General features: G+C 29.8%; 2 protein-coding genes across 3 annotated transcripts in view; one reads left to right on the top strand and one right to left on the bottom strand.

Annotated features, from left to right (window-relative positions):
• LOC123538793 (uncharacterized) overlaps positions 1-19,399 on the bottom strand; it is a 229,838-nt gene that overhangs the window by 131,739 nt on the left and 78,700 nt on the right. The gene's annotated exons all lie outside the window — the stretch shown is intronic.
• Positions 8,750-19,399, top strand: part of LOC123539091 (uncharacterized) — a 60,394-nt gene continuing 49,744 nt past the window's right edge. The window contains exon 1 of one of the 2 annotated variants that reach the window (XM_053530404.1): positions 8,750-9,051. The gene's annotated coding sequence lies outside the window, so the exon portion shown is untranslated. The remainder of the gene's footprint in view (positions 9,052-19,399) is intronic. The other variant, XM_045323569.2, reaches the window with a different exon arrangement.

The following is a 19,399-nucleotide window of genomic DNA, read 5'->3' as shown; positions in this document are numbered from 1 at the left end:
ATATTTTGCAGCTTTTATGTATCTGTATTGAAATGTTTTGCGGAAAAAATATCTAACGGCCAATTTCGAATACAAAATGGGCAGTTTGATTTGTCATATCGGTTTTCCGTTTACACTGATAATTTGGTACTTATATACTAAAACTTTGCTCCCCAATTATTCAAATTTCAGTAAAAATAGATTTTTCTTAAATTAAATGGTGTTATCGTGGAAACAAGTTCCGTAACATTTATAACCGACATGTATATCTAAATGTAAAATTCAAAGGTGTTGACACTTGTCTATTTTAAGAAACACAGCTTCCGCATTTTATCTGTATTTCAACATTACCCATGAGAATAATAATTGCAAGCACAATCATCATGATTATTCTATAAATACGTCAAAGGAAACTGCTGCTGTAAGTACTTTGAGTTTTGAAAATTGTTTAAGTAAATGCAAATTATACGAGCACATTACTTACTTAAGAAATAAAATATTTTGAACCTATATTAAACGAGACTAATAATTTTATTTAATGTTTTCTAAGAAATTACGATAAAAAGAAAGTCAGATATAAGATATTTCAAAAATCTATGTTACCATGGTAACTTTAAACGTTAAAACAACAGGATACCAATGCTTGTAAAGTATTTGATATTCTGCTAATTATATTTACACCAATATTCCATGTTATTACATACTCGTTTTTATTCCCCGTTAAGTGACACTGATACCGAAATGTCAATATTTTTCCATACACTGACGCCTGAATTTCATATCGCGTGCGTGACGTAATTCAGTATGTGTTGTTGCACTATTTTTTCTATCTAGTTCAGTATTGCCAATCCTATTCAGACTATTGAACAAATTTATGATATTTAAATTATATTTATACGTGTAGATGCGTATATAATAAAAAGGTTATTATCTTTGCATCGGGAAATATGCACTCGTTCTTCAGCGGAAGAACATTGCGCTTCTAAAGTCGCGCAATATTTCCGCTGAAGAACTCGTGCATATTTCCCGATACAAAGCAAATAACCTATTATTATTCATTAACAGATTTTCACTGAAGCCGTCGAAATCCCGTGATTAAACATTAAATGATAGTTGTTTAAAATGAGAGAAAATGTGTTACCATGGAAACAGAAGCCCCGCCGCGACTTATACATTCTAAGCACATATTAGAAAGCTAACGCTCATATCAATAAAATCATCAACTTCACAGACTTTTTTCCTTCTTCTTTTCTTATAATTTTCTCTAGCATCAATGCATTTGACAATTCCACTTAAAATCAGTTTTTCATCTTTTAGATTGGTTTTGTGTCACAGATAATCAAAGGCCATATGGCGAATTTCTAGAAGACCCTAGGCGACCATTCGAGCATAATTGCAGTGCAGTTTGGCACCCGAGTAGAAACGCCAACCTTCCGTTAGCCAACTTGATGGGTAACTGTACTTGCAAGCCTTTTCAAATTCATGCCTAGCACGCTTGTTAAAGCAGTTTTAAATATAATTATATATATATTTTCATGTTATGAAAAGTACCGGTATTAATCGTACCGTATATTCAACGTTTTTCTTTAGCTTATAAAATGGTATGGAATGTGAAAGAGCCAACAACCCAGCTGTTCCGACTTGATTAAAATCAGTGATACTATGAATGTGTTCAATTAATTAATAAGTATTTCCTTAATTTCTAAGGGATTAACTCATAACCTAAATTTGTAAAGTTATTTAAAAAGTTGAGGTAATTCTAATAGTAACCTTGCTTCTTAGTTTGAATATTAAAGTTTCTTTGTATTCAAAAGATATTCATGAAATTTAAAGCAGTTCTCGATATTTAATGAATAATTTTATAAACTCTTTGTCTTTTTTACATAGTACGAAATCAGTATATTTGAATTTAATAATATTTTTTCTATCAAAACATTAAAAGGTAACATCCTACTTCTGGCAATTGTTTCCACATATTTAAAATGGCTCCTACTTTGTTTTCAATTAATCGGTCACAATTACATAATAGCTATGAGATTATTGAATCTTTTGAAATATGGCCTTTCAGATTGTGACTTTTTTAACATGTAAAGCATTTATAGACATGCATAACAGTTTCAATGAGTTATGATACGCAGAAATATGATATTTCAAATCTCCATGCTTAAATACATACATAGCATAAATGGACATAAATGGGTGTTTAATACATTTGTACCCTATAATATATCTGTTAGCACAGATTTACAAAATTGTCATAGCTTCTTCCTTACCATAAATGATTTTATATTTGAGCCTATTTTGTATTGGTAGTTATGGACACGTTTCTTGGCCCTTAAAGATATTTATATTGCGTAACTCCTTTTTTTCTCTAACTGCTGAACTTGTCAAAACATAGGCTTTCTGTAACCGCCTGTATTAAACATTTTGTGATTATATAACTATTATTATTGGCATATATGTACATGTAAATGAATATTAAATAAAAATAATTCTTAAACAAAACTCGCAAGGTGGAGCGACTTAGAAAATGGTTTGTTTGTTTGCTTGCTTTGTGAGGCTTGATTATGTATTCAGATAACAACTTTAGCCCAATTGATTATTTACTTTTAAACCTGAACAAGGTTACTTTTCATTTTAACAATTGATTTCACGTTCCAAAGGCTTGACTTGTTTTACAGAACTAAAAATACGAATAAATATAAACATATATTTGTTATATTTTCTGGTTTCTTGGATCATGGAGTCCATTCAACATTATACGTATTATAGAGTTTCGCTTAAGCCGGTACTATGGGGCGTGAGAGGTATTGCATATTTCATTACTTCTTATGAACAGACTCAAAAACCCGAGTCTATTATTCTTCTTGGTTGCAGTCTTTGATTTCAATGGATCTTTTTACAGACCCCGGCGGGGCGTATGTTCTCCGTGACGATTTGATAAATGAAATTGTGTCTGAAATCATTCGTCCTCAGCCTCTGATAAATCCTGTGGGGAAGTTGGCAGTTACTTGCGGAGAACAGGTTTATACTGGTTCAGAATCCAGGAACACTGGTTGAGTTTACTGCCCGCCGTTACATGATTGAAATACTGTTGAAAAACGGCGTTATGTAAAACAGCAAGATTTGCTACTAACCTGTGGTTAAGTATTCTAAAAACATGATGCAAGTTGATGCATACATAAAAGTTTCATGAAAAAAACTTAAGTGTCATTTAACAATGAGTATCGAATTTACATACATTAATATTTTAGAGAATATTACATGAGTGTCTTTTCATATTGGATTTATGAAACGAGCTGAATAGAATAATAAATTGCTTTAACTATTACGAACAAGTCAATTTGACCAACGTCATCGATACTTTAAACGGCGTCGACGTCAAAGCTTTATTAAACTAATGTATGATCAATTTATCTAACGACTTTATTTTACTCCCGCGACCTCAAACATATGATAAATTTCAGCTAAATCTATTTCGTATTGGAAAAAACAGACTCGGACCACTTATTGATTAGAAAAGTTATGATTTTAAGTGAAAAGGATCAGAGGTAACGTGTCCATGTATTCGCATCTGTACTAGTAGTAGAATCTATCTTTATGTTGTTCATTCCACTAGTAAAACTTTGTATCATGATTAAGCTTTGGTTTCTTGTGCAGGATATATAAAATTTCATGCATGCACTGAGCACAGCAAAAATGTCCAGAGCATGGGGTAGACAAATGCATGGTGGTAAATGGGCAAGTCGAAAAAAGCAAGGATGAGTACCAACAGGGAAATCTACGCCTCAAAAACGCACTCTCTCTGGACCATAAACTACACATTCGCACAAGACCAACACACCCACACAAACCCACACGCACATCCACCCAGCCAAACACACACGCGCACGCGCGGGTACCTAACTTCAGTAAAAGTAAAAGAAGGAGAGGGGGAGCGTAAAAGTAGGAGGCAAGGGGCGAGAAGTAATACCACCAACAAACAAGACAATCCACATATTTACAAAAAAAAACAACACGAAACGGACAAAAACATGTTGTAAAATTTGGCACCGCCTTGTAACGGTCAGTAAGCTTTATAAATAAAAGGGTTTAAACGCATTTAGGGCACCCCAACCTCGCATTTGATCTTTGTTCAACAAGACAGTGTACATAAAATAACTCCCCGGTGAGAAAGGCTCTAACATTAGAGACAAAACACCAGATAGTATAAAATATATATATATATATATATATATATATATATATATATATATATATATATATATATATATATATATAGGATCTATACCAAGTAAAAGTACATCAATGTTCTAAACAACTTGTCTGAAGTCAGAGAACCAAGAGCCTAGCTTTCAAAGGCATGGATTAGCAAGTCGAAGGACAAAAACACCCCCTCCGTCGGTTTTTGCAGGATTTAGGAGAAGAAAAGACGTTTGTAAGCGTCCTTAGTTAAATAATAAAACTTGAACAAAACTTTAGAGATGAATCAATGGAAATTCTGCAAAATATCAAAATATGTACTAAACATACTTCACAAAATTGTTTATCTAAAAATTTGGCGGGTGTGGGACTTGAAACAATGCGTTATAAAATGGTCACCTTTGCATCCGTTACCACTGCACTATTTTCCCTTTTACAATTTAGCTGGACATGTATACATATTTTAAATCTCTAATCTTTCAGTTCCACAATTTGCCCGAGGATATCCAAAACCTACTCACCCTCGACAATAATTGTAGCTGATCTTTCATCCATCAAACGTAATTTTACTTTACTAATACCAGCTTAATTTACTAATAACAGCTTATAAATAAATCAAATTAATACAAGACATCACCATGCTCATTTTTTTCTGGTTGTTTGTCATTCGGCGTTATCAGAAACAATACAATACAAGACAATACAAAGATTTTATAAGCATTAACATGTTATAGTATTTATAGCCACAATATAATATATATATATATATATATATATATATATATATATATATATATATATATATATATATATATATATATATATAGCCACATATGTTGGTGAGAGTTAGCAAATATATGTATTTTGCTAAATGTAACTGAACCAACTTTTGTTCTGAAGACATCAAAATATCAAATATATCAAATTTATTCATACTTCCAGTTTCTATTGATAATTCATGTGAAGAAACTTTGAAAGTGCTATTCTAAATTTAGGTATAGCTATATTATCCAAGTAACTTTCAAAAGTAAAGTCATGTTTAAATACACTGTATGTTTTCAGTTTACTGGAGTTATTTATACTAGCATACCATTGTTGATAATACATATCAAATATTCTCTGTCTTATCATGAGAAAATGTATACCCACATGTACATTGCTGTCCCAAACATTACTCAACCCATGTTCCTGCAATAGTTGTTTTATCTGAAAGGCCCAGTTTCTACCATTATAAGATCTTGATGCATTTGCATTTAACCTTAACATTTCATAGGTTTTATATATTAAACTATCATGTGGTGACTTCAGAATTTTGAGCCAGTACTTGATCATTCTAACCTTACGGATAATAACAAGCGGTACACTACCTACTTCACCATACAAGGCCGCGGTATTTGTTGAACGCTTCACTAATAAGATTCTTCTTAGAAATTTAGTGTGAACAAGTTCCAAGTCTGTGCATGGGTATGAACCAATCAGTTCACCTCCAAAATGTAGAATAGAAGACACTAATGCATCAAAAAGCTTACATTTTTGTGAATTTGGTAATTCAATTGATTTGAATATTTGGAATAAACCATTTAATGCATATGATGCATGTTTAGCTATGTCTTTCTGACTCTTATACCAGTTACCATTTCTATACAGGTTAATACCCAGATACTTGAAACTGTTTACTACCTCCAAGCTAGAATCATATAAATAAAAGTCATGATGTGTTAATCTCCCTTTCTCAAATATCATGATTTTAGTTTTTGCTGTATTAATTCTAAGGCCCTAGGCATTGCAATAATTTTCAATATCATTCAACAACTTTTGCAGACTGTCTGGAGAACTAGCAAATACTGCCTGATCGTCAGCATAGAGTAAAAGGAATAACTTCATTTCCTCTATAGTAAATATATCATTCAAATCCGAATTTATATTATTCATTAGATCATTCACAAAAAAACATAAAAAGTAACGGAGATGACGGGTCGCCTTGTTTCAAACCGACATGTGACTCAAAGAAGTCTGACTGCGAATGATTATATCGCACACATGATTTTACAGTTGAATACATTGCCTTTAAGGCTTTAACCATTTTGCAGTGAACATTTTCTGCAAGCAATTTATACATCAGCAGACTTCAGTCCACTTTATCGAAACAACGTTCATAATCAATGAAACAGCAATATAACTTGCCACCTGAATCCAACACCTTGTTTATAACAGAATGCAAAATAAAAATACAATCCATAATTGATTTCCCCTTTTGGAATCCAAACTGGTTTTTACTTAACTTGTCATACTTAATTGACCATTTGGTGAGTCTGTTTAGAAGTATTTGTGAGTAAATTTTCCCCAGAATGGGTATTAAAGATATACCGCGGTAATTACCCGCTAAATTTGGGTCACCCTTTTTAAAAATAGGCGTTATAATACTTTTTCCCCATGAAACTGGGTAGATCTACTCGCAATTATTATACATTCTGTTGTATAATTTCAACAGAAAGGGCGATATATAATCAAATGATGACTTAAACAATTCAACAGGTAAACCATCAATTCCTGGCGATTTGTTATTATTCTGAGTAAATACTGCACTGTGTAACTCATCATAATTATGTAATATCAATATTAAACTCTTCAAGAAATAAGTCATTATTTATGGGATTTTCAAGCGCGTCAAAATCATTTTGATTAGCATTTTCTCCAAATAAATTACTAAAATGTGCCTGTAAATCTTCCAATGTCAATGTATCAGGTTTATTGTTTTTTTTTTATTAATAGACCTTTTCACATTTTTCCAAAACTTACGGGGCTCAGACTTAGCCAAATTATTAATTCTTTGTCCCTCTCTTTTTTTTTATAAGCCTTCTTTGACTTTTCTTTAATTTTATTATATCTTGTTCCGGCATCAACAAAATTAATGCGGTTTACCTCCGTTTTATTACGAACAAATATGTTTCTTACACCTCTAAACTCAATTCTCGCTTCGAAACACTGTTTGTCAAACCATTTCTGACTCACGCGCTTTGATTGATAGCTTTTACTACGATTTCCTTTTATGGAAGAGTCGCGCGCTTTTCCATTCATGAAATTGGAAAACACCGTGACTACGTCGTCAATGGAAACATCACTCTCTGACATTTCATTGGTCAACTGATCTAAAACGTCACGACTGCCATTTACACTTGCGCAAAAATGCTGCGCATCAATATCAGACCATACGATTTTATTTATGGGGGGGTACCGATTCGCGGGTGGAGTTTTCGTCCGCCTGATTACGCGACATTTTTAAAACGAAATGCAGTGCCGAGTGATTAGAAAATTCCGTCGGTTCTAGAATGATAAAGTCTGAGATGTACTCAAAGTTTTCTAGATGAGTTATTAAATAATCTACTGTACTAGCATCTCGATTTGAATGGAATGTGAACGCGCCCCCTTTATCAGAATGTAATCTGCCATTAACCAATAACATTCCTAAAGTACAACACAAATCTAGCACAAGAAATTCTATCAGATGTATAATAAAGCGAACCTGAACCCCATTAATTCTTAAATAGACACGGTCTGGCTGGTATAGACGAACAACTTACTGTGTACTCATTATTGAAAAGTTCGTTCAAACCAATCAGGTATTTTAATTTTGTACCATTTAATTAAGATATTAAGGTGCAGTCATTCAGAGAATAGAACGATAAAAAACAATAATATGAAATTATTTCTTCCTGCTTTTTCTTCTTCTTGAAATATTATTCGGCACGACAAATATTGTAACTTAGACATAGGTTAAACGTAATTTCAGTGTTTATGAAAGAAAAATGATATACATACTGTAAGTGTATATGAAATCGCGGAGACAAATTTTCGCGGAACGGTCCAATTTCGGCATCGTAGAAATATTCACGCAATTTTTAAATTCGCGGACACATAAGACTAAAATCATGAATTCGCGCACGGCAAAATATCCACTCAAGTGAGGCTACTACAAGAGATTTAACTCGTATAAAACAAAGACGAACCGGGAAAATGTCACGGATCAGTCATGGGTACATAACCGTACATAATAAGTATTAACTTGTAATATTGAATATGAGCAAAACTACGTAATTAATCTGTTTGTGATTTGTTGTCGGTTGCCTAAATTTACTCTTAGTATACTTTTCCCAAAGTTTTTAAATCATTTTCAATCATTGTTAAATGTTCTGAAAGTGGTTGCTTGTTGATAGCTCCGATAAAACGCCGGACCACCTGCTTAGTCCGCAAAAAGGCAAAAAAAAAAAAAAAAAAAGGGATAGCGACATTATAATATCTGGGAATAGTTGTGATTACATGTACTGTATCGTTTTTCATACATGTACTGTAACATGTGTATGTATATTTTGCTTGTTTTGAATACCGTGTTTGACACTTTTGACACTCTTTATTGTGCGTGTTTGCAAGTGATTTGTTTGCAAATATTTGTTTCAACAGGACAGGAAACAACAATTTCTTTTTCAATAATTTAGTAAATTAAAATAACTTACAGGTTGTTTATATTTATTATATACATAAAGGTACATGAAGGTACAAATGTATAATGACAGGTTCATGCATACTTTACAGACTAAATTGAGATGGTCCACATTTGCGCGAAAATATGACTTTTCAGTAGAAATTTGTGTAGAAAAAATTGAGGTAATCATGAATTCGCGGACTACCGATCGCCGCGAATATCGCGAAAATTTGAAGCCCGCGAATATTTCTACACTGACAGTATTGCACGTTTAATGTTAAATTTATCACTAGCTGTATTATATTACTATTGACATCGTACATCCCGTCATCCGATATAAAAAAAATATTTCAGCATAGACTTTAAGTTGTAGGATAAAAAGAAAACAGGTAAGTGGTTAAAGTTTTGAAATTACAAAGCTTTTAAGTTCTTGAATTACGATCTATTCCGTTGGATTCCTCAACCTACCTAGCTTATTACCATTTTATAAGTTTTTATGTTTGTCAATGACTGGTTTTTAAATAGAGGGTATATAATATAGATGTAGAAAATATTGTAACAGATTCATTTACAAATTTTCAAAAATAATGAACCAGTCTGATATAGGTTATAATCATTCCAGGCATTTGGAATCCCTGAAAATATCACTGTTGTATACGTCATACCAAACCTGCATGTATGATTGTAAGATGTTGTGTCACGGTACGGACTTGGTCACGTAAGGGTAGAATATGTGTCAGGCAGCCGGTTAGCTCAGTCGGTAGAGCACTCGCCCTGTAAGCGAGGTGTCCCGGGTTCGAGCCCCGGACTGACTGCACATTTTTCTCACACTGTGACATTTGGCGCCCAACGTGGGGCCGTGGCTTGCTTGCTTGGTCAGTCTTACGACGCTTGCAATATTATGTACCTCCGGAATTCGAGGACGAATTTCCAATTTGTGGGGGTGTATGTCACGGTACGGACTTGGTCACGTAAGGGTAGAATATTTGTCAGGCAGCCGGTTAGCTCAGTCGATAGAGCACTCGCCAGTAGTATAAGAAAGGATGGTGCGAGGACATATCTGATCCCACTTGACCTATGACCCTTGGTCAGGACTGGTCAATGCCGGACAATTAAAAAAAGAAAAAAAAGATTTTAACAAATTATTGTTAAAACCTATAGTAAAATAAAGTAAATCTATTTTTAGTAACGTTTACAATGTAAACGTCTATTTTTAGTAACGTTTATTCTTAGTAACGTTTACAATGTAAACGCTTATTATTAGTAACGTTTACAATGTAAACGCTTATTTTTATATTTGAAATACCGTGCACAATGTTTGTGTTTATTTTTAGTAACGTTTACAATGTAAACGCTTATTATTAGTAACGTTTACAATGTAAACGCTTATTTCTTTACGTGTTGTATTGAGATGTGAAATATAAAATAATTGTTTGTTCGTTTGCTCTTTGATTGTTAACTTTTAGTATTTTATACAATAAATCATACAACGCTATTTTATCTTGTAACATTTTTATGAAAAATAAACAATAGTATCCACAGAGTGTACTTGTTTTGTCTTGATATTGAACATTGTTGTATTTTACATTTGGTATATACTGAATTACTTCTTTCGGCGGAGGAAGTCCAAATGGATCGAAATACATATTATTTAAGTAACAAACCCAATGTGTTCCAGGACCAACAGAGTCGTCCAAATTTATAATTCCACACTCGTCCTTTACTTTTAATTTTAGTAAATTATTTCTACTAAATACACCCCTAAAGTTTTTAATTTTTTAATTGGTTTACCCATTGTTCAATTTCAAAGTTAGATATTGGTTTGTTTATAAATTTTATTTTTTTTTACTATAGGAATTCGTCTGTACGGTCTTCGTTAAGAATCAATCTGTATACCCTGACCATGTCCCTTACCACTTAACAAAGATGTAATCAAAGGTATCCCTAGACTAGCAGCCAACATACCTAAAAACCCACCGTCTTGTTTTTGTTTTTGTGTTAATTTAATCACTCCAGATCCTACTAATTGCTTTCTTTGATTAGGTGTAAGATATGGTGATATCATATTTCTCTTATCATTAGCTACTGAAATCATACCATTTCCAAGTATTTTACTAACACCAGTACTGGCCAGTCCAGAAAGGGCTCCAATGCCTAGAGGGGCTAATATTTTTGGAGCTATTTTTGCTGCCATTGGAAGAATTGTTTTTCCTAACAAACCAGCCAAAGCTCCTAAAAATCCACCATTTTGACCTTGACTGGACATTTGTTTTTTTGAAATTGTAATTTCTAATCCGTTATTATTTGCAACAGCTTTTTTAATTTGATTAATTTGTGTTTTTGTTAATAGTAAAGGGAAGTTTCCATGTAATTGTTCATGTTTTAATCTAAAAGTATGTGGAATTTTATTATTATAAGCTTGTGCTAAATTTTTCTTTTGTCCATCTGTAAGATTAACTTTATATTCAATATAATTTGATACCATTATATATAATTTATATTTATTTTATTTAAACAATAACAAGTTCATTTCCAATAGTATTTATTTCAACTGTTTCCTCATATAATACAATTGCGTAAATACGATATCTTGCAGCGGGAAGTGTATTTAACTTAATTGTTAATGTAATCTGCTTAGGATCATCTGTAGTTACTTCCTTTTTATATTCCAAGTTAAAATGAACAAATCCAAATAAACTATTAAAGTTTGATCTATTTAAAAGACTCCCAGTAGTCTTATTATTTTGTTTATAATAATAATTAATTACATCATCATATATTCTTGATATACTTGTGTATTCTGTTTCTGGATAAAAAACACCATTACCAACTTCAAGACGACAAGAGCTCAAAGTACAATCACTATTATCTGCTGCATCAACTTTAAATGTATCTAATAAATGTGGATTCTGTATTTGTGCATTACTTTTATCAGGTCGTTGTAAATAAACAAATACATGTTGTGGTTTTGTTACACCAGCCGTTATTCTAAAAGTTGTATTAATCTGTTGTGTATCAGTTGATTGCGTCATCATTTCCCGAAGGTATGACCATCTTCCTTTTGTAAATCTTTCATGAATTAGATTAAGTCCAAATTCATTAAAAACCAAACGTGGAACCATAGAATTAATTTTGTTACAATTACCCTACCTGGGTCTCCGCCAGCTCTAAAACTTAATTCATCATCATCAGTTAGCTGCAGTGTTATTTGAATTTGACTTGGAGGTAAAATATTAGTTTCTAAACCCTGAAAAAATGAATAATTTTTTAATGGAATTTTAGCATTTACCTCATTACCACCTTGGATTAATACCTTTCTATTAGCAAACCCCGAATTATATTTAGCTTGATCCTTCCTGCTCTCAGCAGTAGCAGTAGTATCTAAATAAATAAACTCATTTGTTCCAGTTGATTCTGCATAATCTTCAGATAGTTCAACCAAACTCTTTACATTTACTACCTTATATAAATTATTACAATCATAAACAATTTTTCCATTTTGTTTAACCACTAGCTGATCGATTAATGAAGTTGCATTATTAATTAAAGCAATTTGATCTCCTTCAGCATAATTATTACCGTTAGCAAGCTTATTTACTTTAAAACTTACTTCAAAATAAGCATTAAACCAATCAAAATATGAGCTTCTATCATTAATTGTAAAGTGATATCCGTTTTTTTGTTGCTTAACATTATTTCCCAAGACAGATATTAAAGCTGTATCTAACTGAATAGGAGTTAATTCATATCTTTCACAATTTTGTTTTGTTCTAAACATGTATATATTATATATTATTTTATTTTTTATTTTATTTTCTATTTTATTTTTTATAAATTAATCTGTTAATACGTTTACGTGTTCCAGATCCTGACAATATTCTATTTATTCTCATATGAATATCCTCCTCTTTATCATTATTATTTTTATTATTATTTTTACTGTTATTCTTTTCTTGTAATTCCTTAGCAATTAAATTACCAACTGCCGGAGCAGGTTTCTTTTTAAAATTTTCAACAATTTTATCAGCAGCTAAATTTCCAACTTCTGTTCCAACCTTTTTTGTTCCACTTTCAAGTGCTGCTTTTCCTGCTGTTTCCAAAGCTTTTTTTCCAGCTGTGCTAATTGAAGATGCAACTCCGCTTGAAAACAATTTCGTTAAAGTGTCAAAGATACCTGTTCCATGTATGATTTCTTTTCCCGTGTGAGCATCAACATAAATAAATATTCCTTTATTTTTGTCATAGACTTTTTTGTACATTATATAAAACTAAAATTTATAATTTCATATTTCTTTTAAAATTAGTGTAAAACTTGTTTCAACCTCATTAAAATTAATTATTCTACCAAATACATCTGTAATATATATTCTAATTGAATTTATAATATATTTATTAATTTCAGAATATCCAACTCTTTGTGGTTCTTTTGTAAATGGATAAGCTCTTGTTAAATCTGCAGTACTTAAAGCATAGATAATATCACTGAAATTACCATCAACAAGTGAATTATCAATAAGATCACAATGAATGTAAATTGTATCCACAGAGTTAGTTATATTTGGTGTTGTAGTTCCCCATTCAGTATTGTCTAATTTTTTTTTCTCAAATCCAAGCAATGTATGAAAATTTGACATTCTTAAATCCAACATAAAATTATCTGTAATTGAAATCAAAATCTTAAAACTACTTAAATCAAATTCCAAACTTATTGGAGCAATGTCTGATTTATTAAATTCAAAATCATCATTACTTATTAATGTTTCCCTAATATAATTATTAATATCTGTGTAACTGTAAGAACCATTTGTAAATATAATATCTTTCCATTCTTTACCATTATGATAACGAATTCTTTTATTGTCATATTCATCACTAATATTATGCCAAGAGTAGGTCATAGTGTTAATACTATCCAAACCAACAACATAAGTTTTATTTTTATCTAAAATTAAAGAACGACTAAATCTGATTGTAAAATCACTCGGAGTATTTTTGTTATCATTTTTAACTGTTTCAGAACTTAATACTATTTTTGTTCCATTTATATATTCAAGAAAAATAATTTTTATATAACATTTCATGTTGTTTTGGTGACAATTTATTCATTTTAAATAGTTCATCAATTATTCTAATACCTTCATTTTTTAGTTCTTCATTATTATTTCCAGCATTAATTGAACCACAAATTAACTCCAAGTCATTAACCAATTCTTTTGGATTACATGGACAAACGTCATAACCTTGTCCCCTAATTACTTTTTTAAATTTCATAGATCTTTTATTGATAGGTAATCCTGATTTTTCTGTTAATTCTTTAAATATTTTTCTTGAATGAATTGAATGTTTTTTATTATTGTTATATCTTTTATTAATCAAATCAATTAAATCATTATCTACTTTAGTGTTAATTACTTCTTTTCCAGTTATTCTATCCTTAGCAATTAATTTGTTTTGACCATAAAGTTTATTTAAGTTAATAATTAAATTACCATATTGTCCGTCTGGTGAAACTTTATATGGATTATGATGTTTTATTCCTTGTCCATATGTAGAAGCCATACCAAGAATATTATTTAACCGGTCTTTGTACTTTATGAGTTCACCTTGATCATGTTTTAATTCTTTTACTTCTTTTTGCTTATTTGGATCTTTTGAATTTGATTTGCCAGTTACTGAACCATTTAATTTTTTAATATCTTCAGTAACATTATTTATTGTATCTTTAAGATCGTCTTTATTTATTTTATTAGGATGAAGTACATTTGCATTTAAAAGGTCAAATATTTCAGACGGTTTGGAATATTCATATTCTTTTAAAACATTATTATCCAGAAAAGCATCTAAATCTACTGTAGGTATTTCCTTTGCTTTCGGTCTTGTCCCAACAATTTCAGGAAATTCTTCAGTTGTATCATCAGTTGTTTCAGTTATTCCCATCTTTTTTCTTCCATAATCTTCTAATTCCCGAAATTCATCTCCCCAATTTATTGATGTATAGGGAGCCGGTTTTGATGGTAATAATGGTGGTGGTTCTTGAAATAGCTGTGGTAAACCCTGGTATGTTTGTATGTCTTTCATTTCATCACCTAGTAACGCTAATTGCTCCTTAATTCCAGGTAATGTTTTTAACTGACTTGATAATTGTTCTTTTTGACTTTCTATTTGTTCAGAAATTTGGGCTATAAATTTCAGTGTACATATTCGATTTGTATTTTTCTTAATTTCTCTCTCATTATTTCTTCTCAAAGAGCTCTCATCTTTTGCCGACAAAGTTTTTTCTTATTTTTATTCATTAAGTTTTGATTGCATTTATATAATAATGTAAGATAATGTAAGATATTGTAAATAATGTATATAATGTAAGATAAATGTATTATTATATTTTAAATGGAAATTCCAAATTATGATAAAAAAAGTGATAAATCCAATAATTTTAAACAACATTATCCTTTTTTTGCCAGATTCATGTTTTTAGAATGTTAATATGTGGATCTTCAGGATCGGGAAAAAAACAAATAAAATAATGCATATACTTCGAAAACCTCTTATATATTATGATAAATTATACTTGTATGCTAAAACCTAGAACAACTAAATATCAAGATTTAATTAACCACTTAAGCCAATTGCAAAAAAACTTAAAGTAGATCCAAATGAAATACTTGAATGTTCAAATTTAATGAAAAATTTTGATGTTAATGATCTGAATCAGAAAAACAAAAAGTAGTAATATTTGATGATTTTGTATGTGAAGATAAAAAAGTTCAAAATGAAATAACAAAATACTTTATTAAAGGACGTCACAAAAACTTTTGTGTTATTTATTTAAGTCGTTTTACTAAAAAAACACCAAAAGATATTCGAATTAACTGTTACATTATTTTTTTATTTGAAGTCCAGGTAGTCGAGAAAATAATATGATTTGTAATGAACAAAATATAGATCGTGATTCATTTGCTAAGCACAAATCAAAAATTTGATTTTTTATATATAGACAAACCAAAGGGGAAGTTTTTAGAAAAACTTTACGGTAATATATAATGGGAGTTTTTAATAATATAGAACAAATAAGCGAACCTGACAGTATAAGTAAAGTTAAATTTTTGATATTGATTTAAGTGATTATGTCTAAAAAAAACAATACAAAAAGCTTAGAAAGGACATGGAATCATATCTTCACAGAAATAAGGAACTTGATAACACAATGAACAAGCTTTGGATATGGGAGGTAATGAAATAATCAACCTGGGAAAATCCAGATAAATCCGCTGATGCAGTCCAAGACGGTTTTGGTGTATAAAAAAATTCAAAGTGTAATAGATGACTATAATCTTGAAGATGTTAAAAGTATAAAACAAACACTAGAAGCGAAGTAAAGAATATTGAAGAATTAACAAAAGATTTTAAAAAGAATTCATTATTAATAGTTGAATTACAAGGTAAACTTGAAAAGAAATGAAAGTAGGGTTTTGATTCTTTTAAAGAACTTGAAGAGAAATTGATTTGACAGATGACAATATAAAAAAAGTTTTTAAAACCCAAATTTTTGAAAAGTTATACACTCAATTTCAAGAATTAAAAGATAGTATGATTAAACATGAAAAACTAAAAGACAAGATTATTGAAGCGAAAAAAAGTTACAAAATATTTTATCATTTAAAAATTAGAACAAAAATAAATAAACAAAAATACTGAAACTGAAAAAAGCATAAAGATTATTAGAATTAATTTCAAAAAACTTGCGAATATAAATCTGAATTGGAAAAGGCAGCTTCCAAAAGAGGTGATGATCATGACACAGTATTAGATGACTTTAAAAAAGAGCTCAATTCTAAAATAGATGACTTTAAAAACAAATTCGAGTTTGGATTATACTGTTGATACACGTCATAATTTAAAGTATGCAGAATTAAATAATATTACAAAAAAATTACAAGAAGATATGACGCAGCTTAATGCTAAAGTTGAAAAACATAAAATGAACTGGACTTTGTAGTTGAAAAATCAGTTAAACAAGGAGAGTTAATTACTGCAATACTGAAGCAATTAACACAGTTAATGATAAAAATTAAAAAAATAATAAATGATTGAGACTCTGTGTTAAAATATCAGATAAACAAGGAGAATTCAATCACTGCTAATACCCAAGTAATTACTGCTAATACTAAAGCAATAACCGCTAATGTCGAAGAAATTGCTACTAATGATGAAAAAATTTCTAATAATTGGGAAAAAATTATAGAAGTAAAAGATGCTTTCTTAAAACAAGAAAAACAATTAGCTAGAACAAATGTTGTTATTGAAAATTTGCTTGATTATAAATTGCTACAACAAAACGAATTGATGATTTAGCTGAAATAATTCTTAAACTTAAAAAGAAAGAAAAAAAAAATAGAAGAAAGCTAGAGGAAGCGGGACGTGAAGTGTTTCTTTTGAATTTAACACTTTTATGATAAATACACTATTTATAGATTCGTAAAAATAAAAAAGGTATTTTGCCGTCGTGGTGCTGGATATATTCAACATATGAAGATATGGCCGGTCTGAACTTTTTAAAAATTGAATTTGAATTTAGACCTGGAATTATCTTAGATCAAAAAGAGTTTTAAACACAAACCAACATATAGTGTAGCTGTACCAAATGTGCTTTGAAGGGTGTGTTGTCATTAAAAAACTGGAATGTATATAATAGATATTAAATTTTTATTAGCGGGGCCCAGGTTTATAGCTAAACCGGATAAACCGACTAAAAGCCCAATATCACATTTTATATTTAGAGGTGGAATGATGATCGTGATCTAATTTTTAGTTCATTTATCAATATTGAAAAATATAGCAGTGAGGACTTTGACATTGGATCGGACAGAAAAATATATGTATAAGAAAAAATTAAAATTCATCTAACACAAGGAACAATGTTTGACATTAATCCTTAAAACGATTCAACATTACAGAAGTAAATTTTACGCTTTTGACGAGTAGTTTACATCAGATTACAAAATCGGATGAACATGCATCGGGTGCTGTATGGATGAACCTGTATCGAATGAAAGCATTCCATGATAGAAACAAACTTTTGAATTAAAAGCTTAATTAAATTTTTAAATTAATTACTGTGTTTTTATTTAAACTGGAATAATTAATAAAATGGGAATATATATAATATAAATGAAAAGTAAATAAAATAGAAAGACAATTAATAAGGAAACCTCCATTGTTTTTAACATGTATCCCCAAAAATACCGATGGTGGATTTTTTTCAATGGAAAACTGTAAATGCTAGTCCTGGTTTACTTCAAAATGGTAATAAGGGTAAGAATTATTTTAATTGCATCTTAATTATTCTTGTTGATGCAATTAAATTAGATAAAGGAGAAGCTAAATTACAACTAAAAAATAAAGAAAATGTAATTCTTCAAAGTTATCATGTAAAAAATAACAGAAAAAATGAATCTATTTCTATTAATTATGCAAATGAATTTAAAATAATGATGTTATTAATTAATTCTTTAAACGTTATGAATATTCAGTTAACAATTTATGGTTCTATAATTAAGAGTTAATTAATTTAAGAAAAAGCTAATGACCAATACCATATCAAGAATATATCTTTTAAAACATCATAACATGATAAAGATGTTTATTTATAACATAAACTGGAAAGATTGTGTTTATCAGAGCGAATAACTTAAAGGTGTGATTAGTTTGGGTTGAACTAACAAGTATCTTTGAAATTTTTATGAACTATTTTTTTCTTAACAACAATTTTTTTAAATTTCCTTTACATTTTTAATATCAACTTCGTTTTCTAAAAAATATGAATACATTTTACTTTTTAATCCAAAAAATTCAACATGGGAATCCCCGGCAGCTTCATCTTTAAATTTCCAATTACTTTTTATTATTGTCGAAATAAAATTTGAGTTGTTATCGTAATCACTATTATCAAATAAATCTTTGTCCTTTAAAAATCCTCATATGCATCTTTGGTTTTTTTTTCATAACATAATGAATCAGTGTCAGTGAATAGTAATTTACAATTACCCTCGAAACTTTCCTTAATATAATTATAATAAAAAAATCATACATTAAATTTTGATAAATCTAGAATGCACATTCAACATAACAAGGTCTGTTTAATAACAAACTTTCTTTATCTATGAATACCAAACAAATTTTTGTTAAACATCGTTGAACTAACAAATGAAGGTTTGGCTAGTATTTTAATAAAATTTTTTTCATCATTTTGTTAATTTAATATTACCCACTTGCGTAAATTCCCCATCGTCTACCGAATACAGAGTTGTTCATTAACTAAAAAAGTTTTTTTCAAATGAATTTTTTAAATTTTTTGCTTTAGATCTTTTTGAGTATTAAAATCAATATACTTTTTAACCAAGGACTTTCATAAAAGTTAATATTTTTGTGTATTTTTGTTACTTTTAACCAATTTTTGTATTTTTGTTCAAGATTTTTATAATGAACTACATAATTTTGTTTTTTCATTAAAGTTGGAAACTAATTTTTTTACATTTACTTTTTCCTATTTCAAATTTGTTTTAATATTTTTACTATAATCAGAAAGCCATTGATCTGGTATAATAATTTTTATCAGGAGCTAAAGGATAATCGCTGTGGGTTTATGTAATTCTTTTGGATATTCAATCAATTCAACTTAAGTTAGTTTTACCCTTTTGCAATTAATTTCTGAATTGTTTTTCGGATATAAATTTAAGT

The sequence above is a fragment of the Mercenaria mercenaria genome, chromosome 18, assembly GCF_021730395.1.
Source record: "Mercenaria mercenaria strain notata chromosome 18, MADL_Memer_1, whole genome shotgun sequence".
Lineage (NCBI taxonomy): Eukaryota > Metazoa > Mollusca > Bivalvia > Venerida > Veneridae > Mercenaria > Mercenaria mercenaria.
This window is presented reverse-complemented; position numbering and strand designations above follow the sequence as displayed.